The following is a 10,990-nucleotide window of genomic DNA, read 5'->3' as shown; positions in this document are numbered from 1 at the left end:
ATCTTGCTCCGCCCCCCTGGACTTCCCATTTAAAATGACAACTCTGCTTGTAGTCAGTTCAAAAAATAAATATACTGAGCTCCTTTCATGATGTGCCAGGCATTGTGCTGGGCACCATAACATATAATTAAGACAGGTTATTGAACTCAAGAGACCTCTATCATGTCTTAGGTCAGCGTTTTATTTTGACAGGTGTGAATGTATTTCCAGAACTATGGAGATAGTATTTTAAATTTGAATTAATTAATTAAATTAATTAAATAAATTTATTTAATAAACCAGGGATGTATTGTCTCTGTAAGATAGCCATGTGACGCTCTTCGAAGATTTTTTTTTAGCTAATCTATTTTAAATGTTTTAAAAATTTTATGTCAATATAGTAAATTTTTCTCCTAGGCATTCTACCTTGTGCTTATTTTTTTATTAAATATCTATTTACTCTATATGTTGTCACTCCCCAATCTGCAAGTATTTGGACTTTGAACCTTTGAGTCACTATTTCTAGTACAACATTGATTTGATTCAGTTTCTATTATGTTTAATTAACATTTACTGAGAAGCTACCATGTGTCCAGATCCTCCCTTAGAACCCAGCAATATAAAGAGAAATGACCTATGATTTTTATCCTAGAGTGTATAAAGAGTGATGGAAGAGGTAGATGAATAAACCAATAAAATATTTTGCAAGTATATAGTTACAATCTAAAGTAAAACCCATATATATGCCCGTTCTTTTCTCCTTATCACAAACCCCTTTAATGCTATCTAACAAGTTTGCCTGATAGCCTGTGACATACTTCTCCAAGAATGACAAATGTCAGTGAAGTTGACATTCATCTGTGAAGATCAGTTTGGCTACTATAAATGCTGTGTGTAGTAGTATTCACATGTGACAAATTCACCCACATACTCACATACATCCCATACTGTATTCCTACCCAGTTACACAATGACATTTTCTTTGTACAGGATTTTTTGGGCCCATTCCCATCCTTACTAGAATAGCTTTGGAAATTTCAAAGTAAGCCCAATTACAATTTGCATTGCTTTTCCAAATGTTCCAAATAATCATATTCTTTTGGATTTTCTCTCTTAACATTATACTGAATCTTTTATTTCTGCTTCATACCTGGCATGTTTTATATTTTAAAATGTATATTTTATGTTGTATAAATATCTGTGAGACAGATTAAACTACCTAGTATAAAATTTTTACAAGAAAAGATGTTAAAGATCCTGAAGTTGTTCATACTTTTCCCACAAATTAAATCTCTATGTATCATTTATGAAAGCAGCATGCTGCTATGATCTTAAGGTGCTGGAGCCTGGAAACCCATTGCCTAGCAACCACATACTAACTCTGTCCATTCTCCAGGCAACATTCTCCAATTTGTAGTCCAGTTTGTCTTTCCTGGTATTTATGTGTTTCAGTCACAGAGATTTTAATGTTTTAACAAAGTATGTTTCTTATATTTTTGAGTACCTTCCCAAAGGGCTACATGACAAGGGATATGTGTGTTCTTAATTACTATTTCCTTACAGTCTCTTTATCACAATACTGGTTTTTTGCTGTTGAATACACATTGGTAGGATTGAAATGCTAGAATCTGTAAGAAGAGTTTCTTTTTTATATTGATTTAATATTTAGAAATTCTGTTCATAGAGAATACATTCTAGGAATTTTTCCCTGACCTTTTACATTTTATTTTAATGTGTTAATAATGGTAGCTGGTAGTTAGTTACATTTTTAAATGACTGTGTATTGATCATTTGCCTGATCTTATTTAATCCTTAGAACAATCTTATGAGTGAGATATAATTATGATTCCGTTTTTAGAGGAGGATACTGAAGGACAAAATACCCTGGGTTACTTTTATTATTTGCTATTTGTGGTTTACAATACTAACTTTAAAAATTTGGTGGGGCAAGTGGCCAAGATGGCCCACCAGAAGCAGCTAGTATATGTAGCTCTCACAGAGAGGAATGGAAGGGACAAGTAAATAAAACACCTTCAACTGAAACATCCAGGTACTCACATTAGGACTAATCAAGGAAACAACTTGAGGCATGGAGAACAAAGAAAAGACAGGATAGTGGCCCACCAGGGAGCAACATGTAGCCAGGGGAACCCCCCGGCCCAGGGAAGTGGTGAGTGAATGTGCAACCCTGGGAAACTCGCGCTTCTTGCATGGATCTTTGCAACTCTTGGATCAGAAGATCTCCTTGTGAACCCACTCCACCGGGGCCTTCAGTCTGACAGACAGAGCTATTTGGAGTCTCAGCAGAGCATTTGCTAAAGCATGCATGGAGACCCTAGAGCCTTAGATATTTGGGCTTTCTGGCAAAAGTAGCTGAAAAGTAGGAGTTTAGACCCCTGTATGTACCCTTAGGAAAGAGGCTGAATCCAGGGAGTTAAGCAGTGACACCTGCAGGCCTCACAAGACCCACTGGCTTGGAATTCCACCCAGCCACTGGTAGCAGCATTGTACCTCCCTAAGAAGGAGTCCCTGAGGGGAGAGGGAGCTGTCATCTTTGCTCTTTGGGCACCTTAGCCATTCCAGCCTTTGGGCTTTGGAGAGTGTGAACCCCCCTGGGGACAGAAGGGACCCCCCAGCACTGCACAACTGCTTTATTAAAACATTGCCACACTGCTGCTTTAAGCAGGCTCCAGAGCCCACTCTTCACTGTGTTATAGCTCCCAATCAGGGCCTCCAGCCACCCCTGTTGGTGTTCTGTGGCTGACAGAAATTTGTAACCTCTGTGGGATAGAGCTGCCAGGGGAGAGGCGGGCCACCATCCTTGCTGTTTGGGCTACTTAGCTGTTCCCACCATCGGGCTTCAGAGTGTCCAAAGTGATAGGGGGCTGAAGTGGATGCCCAGCACAGCACAGCTCCTTTACCAAAATGTGGCGAGACTGCTTTTTTAAGTGGGTCCCTAATCCCGTTCCTCCTCCCTAGATGGGACCTCCCAACCAGCGTCTCTAGCCACCTACAGATGTCTTTAGGCTGGCAGTTGGCCCGTATCTCCTTGGGACAGACTGCCATCTTTGCTGTTTTGCAGCCATCACTTGTGACACCTCCAGGTACTGGAAAATCCAAAGTGACTAGGGACTGGAACAGGCCCCAAGCATACTGCAGCAGCCCTACAGAAAAGTGGTCAGACTGTTATGTGGGCACCCATTCCCATATATCCTCACTGGGCAGGTCCCCCAGGCCTGTGCCTCCAGCCTCCCCCAGCCAGAGCTATCAAGCGAGTAGCAGCTTGTCAACTCCCTGGACAGAGCCTCCAGGGGCAATAGAAAGCCTCTCTGGCACTGTTTCTGCAGCAGAACCGCCCTTGCCACCCTGGGACTAAAAAGGGAGCAAAGACCCCTATGTGCTTTATCCACACCTCCTATATGCTGCAGTTGACCCAAGAAGAGGCTGGTCTGTCTCCTGTGGGTCTCACACCCCCCGCAGTGCTTGTCACCAGACAGGAAACCCCTGGCTTGGGCCCACAGCACAGACCCTCCATCCTGGGCTGATTGCACTGAGTAATTGCTGACCTGCATCTCTCTGGGGTGAAGCTCCCAGGAGACACGGAAATGACTTTTGGGCAAATCTACTATTAAGATCCCTTCCTCTGCTGCCTCCAAGTTGGAGGAGGCATAACATAAACACTGAGATTGCCCCAGAGCTACAGTGGGCAGCCCAGGAGTGCCAAGTCACAGTGTACAGCTAGCAGTCAAGGGGGAGAGGAACCCACATTTTCACAGCATTGAGAGGGAACATGGCTGCAGCTGTGAGGAAACACAGGAGAGCCACACAACGAAGGAAGCATCTACCGACTAACCAATAAACGTAAGTGCCACCACTAGCTGGATCACATCCCGAAGCTCCAACACAAAATACCTCTCTTACATACCCACCTCTGAAACCAGAAAGAAGTCAGCTTCAAATAAAACCCCTGCACAGCACCTCAGCTCAGTGAAAACATCCAGAAAAGTCTATTGACTGTACTCAATCTACACTGTAGTTAAAGGAACACCCACATGTGGAGATGAGAAAGAACCAATGTAAGAACTCTGTAACTCAAATGGCCACAGTGTCATATGTCTTCCAGATGACCACACCAGTTCTCCAACAAGAGTTCTTGACCAGGCTGAACCAACTGTAATGACAGAATTAGAATCCGAATATGGAGAGGAACAAAGATAATTGAGAGTCAGGAGGATGGCAAAACCCAATCCAAGGAAAAGAAGAATCACAACAAAGTGATACAGGAGCTGAAAAACAAAATAGCAGATATAAAAAAGAACCTAATGGGTTTGACAGAGCTGAATAACACAGTATAAGAATTTCACAGTGCAATCACAAGTATTAACAGCAGAATGAACCAAGCTGAGGAAAAAATCTTGGAATTTGAAGACTGGTTCTCTGAAATAAGACAGTGAGAAAAAAATTAAGAAAAACTAAACGTGAATGAACAAAACCCCCTGAAAAGTATGAAATTATGTAAAAGGCCAAATCTATGAATCATTGGCGTCCCTGAAAGGCAGGGGAGAAAGCAAAACGACTTGGAAAATGTGTTTCAGGATATCATCCACGAAAACTTCCCCAACCTTGCTAGAGTGGCCAACAGTCAAATTCAGGAAATACAGAGAACTCCTGCAAGTTAATACATAAGATCATCCCCAAGACACATCACATAACTGTCAGATGTTCTAAGGCTGAAATGTAAGAAAGACCATTAAAGGAAGCTAGAGAGAAAGGGCAGGTCCACCTACAAGGGAAACTCCATCAGGCTAACAGCAGACCTCTCAGCTGAAACCCTACAAGCCAGAAGAGACCCTGGGGGCCTATATTCAACATTCTTAAAGAAAAAATTCCTCAACTAAGAATTTTATATCTAGCTGTATTAGGGTTCTCTAGAGGGACAAAACTAATAGGATAGATGTATGTATAAAAGGGAGTTTATTAAGGAGTATTAACTCACATGATCACAAGGTCCCACAGTAGATTGTCTGCAGGCTGAGGAGCAAGGAAGCCAGTCTGAGTCCTAAAGCTGAAGAACCTGGATTCCGATGTTCAAAGGCAGGAAGCATTCAGCATGGGAGAATGATGTAGGCTGGGAGGGTAAGTCTAATGTTTCCATGTCCTTCTGTCTGCTTTTTATTCTGGCCATGCTGGCAGCTGATTAGATGGTGCCCACCCAGATTGAGGGTGGTTCTGCCTCTCCCAGTCCACTGACTCAAATGTTAATCTTCTTTGGCAGCACCCTCACAGACACACCCAGGAACAATACTTTGCATCCATCAATCCAATCAAGTTCACACTCAGTATTATACCACTATACCAGCCTAACTAAGCTTCCTAAGTGAAGGATAAATAAGATCCTTTTCAGATAAGCAAACATTGAGGGTATTCATTGCCACCAGACCTGCCTTACAAGAGATCTTGAAAGGAGTACTAAATGTAGAAAGAAAAGACTGCTACTAGCTAATACAAAAACATACAGACCAGTGTCATTGTAAAGGACCATGCAAACAAGCCAACATAATAACCAGCTAACAGCACAGTGACAGGATCAAATCCACACATACCAATACTAACCTTGAATGTAAACAGACTAAATCCCCCACTTAAAAGGCAGAGTGGCAAGCTGGATAAAAAAGCAAGACCCAATCATATGCTGTCTTCAGAAGACCCATCTCAAACATAATGACACTCATAGGCTCAAAATAAAGGGATGGAGGAAAATTCATCAAGCAAATAGAAAACAAAAAGCAGGTGTTGTGATTTTTAATTTCAGATAAAACATTTCAAAACAACAAAGATTTAAAAAGTAAAGGGCTTTGTATCATCATAAAGGGTTCAATTCAACAAGAAGACTTAGTTATCTTCAAAATATATGCACCCAGCATAGGAGCACCTGGATTCATAAAGCAAGCTATTTGAGACCTACAAAGAGACACACGGTTTTACACAATAGTAGTGAGAGACTTCAACACTCCACGGACACTATTAGATCACTGAGGCAGAAAATTAACAAAGATATTCAAGACCTGAACTCTACATTGGACCAATTGCATCTGATACACCTTTACAAACTCTCCAGCAAAAAAACAACAGAATATACATTCTTCTTATCGCCACATGACACGTACTGTACAATCCACCACATAATTGGATGTAAAATAATCCTCAACCAATATAAAGAACCAAAAGCATACCAAATACACTCTTCAATCATAGTGCAATAAAAATAGAAGTCAAGACTATAAAAATCACTCAAAACCATGCAATTAAATGGAAATTAAACAACATGCTCCTGAATAACTTTTGGGTAAATAATGAAATTAAGGCAGATATAAAGTAGTTTTTTGAAAGTACTGAGAACACATAAACAACATACCAGAATCTCTGGGACACAGCTAAGGTAGTGTTAAGAGGGAAACTCACAGCACTAAATTCCCACATCAAAAAGTTAGAAAGATCCCAAATTAACAACATAACTTCACAGCTGAAAGAATTAGAGAAGTAAGAACAGATCAACCTCAAAGCTAGCAGATGAGAAATAACAAAAATCAGAACTGAACTGAAGGAAATTGAGATGTGAAAAAACAATTCAAAAGATCAGTGAATCCAGGAGTTTCGTTTAGTTTTGTTTTGAGATGGAGTCTCTCTTTGTCACCCAGGCTGGAGTGAAGTGGCATGATCTCAGCTCACTGCAACCTCCATCTCCCAGGTTCCAGCGATTCTCCTGCCTCAGCCTCCTGAGTAGCTGGGACTACAGGCACGTGTCACCATGCCTGGCTAATTTTCTATTAGTAGTAGAGATGGGGTTTCAACGTGTTGGCTAGGCTGCTCTTGAACTCCTGACCTCAGGTGATCCGCATGCCTCGGCCTCCCAAAGTGCTGGGATCACAGACATGAGCCACTGCGCCCAGCCCAGGAGTTGTTTTTTTTTTTTTTTGTAATAGAATAGGCCACTAGATAGAGATAGACTGATTAAGAAAAGAGAATATTCAGATAAACGCAGTTAGGAATGATGAAGGGAATGTTACTACTACTCCACAGAAATAGAAACAACCATTGGAAACTACTACGAACACTTCTGTACACACAAACTAGAAAACCTAAAAGAGATGGACAAATTCACATATATCCTTTTAAGACTGAGCCAGGAAGAAATTGATTCCCTGAATACACAAATAACGAGCTCCAAAATTGAATCAGTAATATTAGCCTACCGATCAAAAAAACCTCTGGACCTGATGGATTCACAGCCTAAAAACCTAAAATTGTGTTCTTTTTTTGTACTATGCCAGTGATGTGTTAAGTACATTGGGCATCAAATTTACACAAAAGCCATTAATTATTACACCCTTTAGGGACATCGCTCTTTAGCAATAGACCATCTCCTCAATCCCTTGGGGTAATTAATATGAGAGGGCAGTTTACTTCTAGTTCTCTTATCTCTGGATTGTAGCCATTGAGGCTCTAGTTGAATATGATGGGACCTCCTATTAGACTCTCCACTTGAGTGAGCTTTCCTATCTGTCCCCTTGGCTAAAAGAGCTGTCAAAACTATGGTTTTGCTTGGATTAGCAGTTGCCCTTGGGGAAAAAGCAGTTTTGGTTACTTGGCTTCTTTTTCTGGGTTTTTGCCTTTTTTCAAAATTTGGCTTAATAATTCCTTGCCATCCTGCTAGCTCTTTGATACTTTTCAGAAGCTGAATTTTTATAATATTTTATCCAGTAATTTTAGGTAATTTCAGCAAGGAGATATAAATAGCTCAGCCTGGAATGACTGGAAATAGAAATCTTCTTAATTAACATCTCTTTCAGATTGTCTCAAGGCAACTCAGCCCTGGACTTTCAAAACAAGAAAGTTCTGTCCTCCTCTGCATCCCCAGCATGGTCTTTTTCCAGTGTTCATCAGTTTATTGTGCACATGAAAAATCCATATGAACTCACTATCTGGTTCTCTATAGTTTTACTAAATATTTCTTTAATCGCTTTACTTCCATTGCTTTCATTCTGATCTGTCATTACTCACCAGTACAACAGTAGTAGAATTTACACCTCCATTTTTAGGCTCCTGTAGTCTGTTCTAGAGATAGTAGCCAAAATTACCTTTTTAAAATTCAGATTTGATCATGCCATTGCACTGCTTAAAGTCCTTTAATGACTTCCTATGATATTGAGAGCAAAGACCCAAATTACTACTATTGTTGATCAGGCTCTGCTCTGTCTGCCCTGTGCTGCCTCCCAGCCACAGGGCCTTGGAGGTAAAACTGTCTAATACAGGTCTGGAAAAGGCTGTTGGTCCTAAGTTATAAAGTTTCTTTTTTTTTTTTATGGTAGTGAGGAGTCTGCAGGGAACCACAAGAAAAGACTTAAAGCAGTAGAAAGATATTTCTGCCTCTGTAGCATTGATACTGGACTGAGTGGCAGGACTGAGGGACCTGTGAAGATGACAAGTAGTGAGGGCCTGGTCCAGGAGGATGGCAGAGGTTTCATACAGAAATGCTTTTTGAGATAGAATTAGTGAGAGTCAGCAACTTACTGCATGTGGTTGGTAAGGGAAAAACAGAAGTCAAAATTATAAAATATTTCACATGTAAGTTTATCAAGCAGTTACAATGTTTTGGACACCATTTTAAACATTTTTACTATATTCTCTTTTACTTCTTACAGTCATTCTGTGAGATAAGTATTATTAATATCTTTGGCTTTTCAGTAAAGGAGACTCTGACATAGAGATATTAAGTACCTTACCCATTCACAGCTATAGAGTGATGGCAGTAAGATTTCAAATGTGGTGTGATGTCAAAAGTTGTGCTGTTTCTAACTCAGAAAAGCCAGTGGACATCAGTTGTGTTAGCTAAGATGTAAAATCTAAGAATGGGAAAGATTTTGAAGAACAAGTGTGTATGTGTCAAAAGATGGGGATGAAAGTGGGAAAACAAAAGATGACTTTATTTCTGGATATCCATCCAGGTGAAGATATCTGTAAACAGTTGGCCGTATGGTTGTAGATTTCCAAAGGCAGTGTAGGATTGCAGAGTGAGGTTATGCAATTGTTTGTCAGTGATGTTTAGAGACATAGAAGGGCCCAAGATTCCCCAGGGAGAAAGTGTGACTTTAGAGGCCTGATGGGAGAGTTCAATTAGATAAGGTATATAAAGAGCACATAGCACAGTGCCTGGAGCACTCTAAGAGATCAGTAAATGTTACCTGTTATCATCATTATTGTATACCATTAAAAGACAGTAAGGATGAGAACTCAGATTTCTTATAATTTTTGCTAAACATGTATAGCATGATTTTCTTAATGAATTATGGTGGTATGCTAGGTATGTCATGAAAGAGCAGGCATTCTATAGGAGGTAAATAACTCAATGTTTATCTTAGTATTCATATTTCTAAATGAAAAGCATTTGGATTCTCATCTTTAGTATTATTTTAATACAGTGTTTTTATATTTATATGTACTACTGTTACTTTCACATGTTCTTTTATTTTTTCAATAGAAAATGTTCTTCTAGTGATTACATTCATTTGGAAAAGTCAACTGATTTAAACTTTTACATCTATAATAAGAAGCCTAAATTACAAAAGGCAAAAGGTTGCCAGCTGTTAGTTTCTGTTTAAACAGACTAGGTATGGAGTGTTTTTTAGCAGTTTAATCCGTGCCACCTACAAAGTTTAGTATTTAATGAAGAGGCATAGTCCTTAGCAATAAGGCTCTGAGATGTTGATGTGTGAAGCAAAAAAGACGTTGTGAACAGCCATTATTTGTTGAGCTCATACTCCTTTAAGGTCTCGGTTGGGCAGCTGGAGAAAGAGGAAGAGTGGAGTGTGGAGAATGCACATATAAAATATGGTCCGAGACCTTCAAGTGCTTACAGACTTTGCAGAGGAAGAAAGGTTCACACACGAGAGGGCAATAAAAGATTCTGTCTACTCCCTAACAAGTAGTAGAGACTGCGTATTACAGGCCTTCTTGAAAGTTTGAGATTGGTGAGAACAGTTCGGCAGGTGTGGTCAGGAAGAGAAATTATATCTATAAGATTGAAATATTGAAAGAAAGCAGGGGCATAATGGGAAGAAGGGTGTTTCAACCTAGAGAGACTGGACAGGGTCTCAGAATGTCAGGCATTGGTCCTGTAGAATAGGACCAACATGGTGCGTCAGTTTATTTACCCACTTATTCTGTCATCAGGTATTGTTGATCTCCTTTTTGGCTGCGGGGGAGGGGACTGACTCTTGTTTTGTCAGCCAGGCTGGGGTACAGTGGTGTGATCTCGGCTCACTGTAGCCTCCTCCTCCCAAGTTCAAGCAATTCTCCTGTCTCAGCCTCCCAAGCACCATACCGAGCTAAATTTTGTAATTTTAGTAGAGACGGGGTTTCACCATGTTGGCCAGGCTGGTCTCGAACTCCTGACCTCAGGTGATCCGCCCATCTCGGCCCACCAAAGTGGTGTGAGTACAGGCGTGAGCCACTGCACCCGGCTGTGTTATTGATCTCTCTCTCTTTTTTTTTTGGTATCGTATTTTTATTTATTTATTTATTTATTTATTTATTATTATACTTTAAGTTCTAGGGTACATGTGCATAATGTGCAGGTTTGTTACATATGTATACTTGTGCCATGTTGGTGTGCCGCACCCATCAGCTCGTCAGCACCCATCAACTCGTCATTTACATCAGGTATAACTCCCAATGCAGTCCCTTCCCCCTCCCCGCTGCCTGTGATAGGCCCCGATGTGTGATGTTCTTCTTCCTAAGTCCAAGTGATCTCGTTGTTCAGTTCCCACCTATGGGTGAGAACATGCGGTGTTTGGTTTGCCGTCCTTGCGATAGTTTGCTGAGAATGATGGTTTCCGGCTGCATCCATGTCCCTACAAAGGACACAAACTCATCCTTTTTTATGGCTGCATAGTATTCCATGGTGTATATGTGCCACATTTTCTTAATCCAGTCTGTCACTGATGGACATTTG

General features: G+C 40.6%; 1 protein-coding gene across 1 annotated transcript in view; it reads left to right on the top strand.

The window, feature by feature from the left end:
- Positions 1–1,407: 1,407 nt before the first annotated feature.
- Positions 1,408–10,990, top strand: part of DOCK3 (dedicator of cytokinesis 3) — a 404,390-nt gene continuing 394,807 nt past the window's right edge. Inside the window, exon 1 of the mRNA XM_017890007.1 lies at positions 1,408–1,458. The gene's annotated coding sequence lies outside the window, so the exon portion shown is untranslated. The remainder of the gene's footprint in view (positions 1,459–10,990) is intronic.

This window comes from Rhinopithecus bieti, unplaced genomic scaffold (assembly GCF_001698545.2).
Source record: "Rhinopithecus bieti isolate Rb0 unplaced genomic scaffold, ASM169854v2 scaffold_43, whole genome shotgun sequence".
NCBI classification, from domain to species: Eukaryota; Metazoa; Chordata; class Mammalia; order Primates; family Cercopithecidae; genus Rhinopithecus; species Rhinopithecus bieti.
This window is presented reverse-complemented; position numbering and strand designations above follow the sequence as displayed.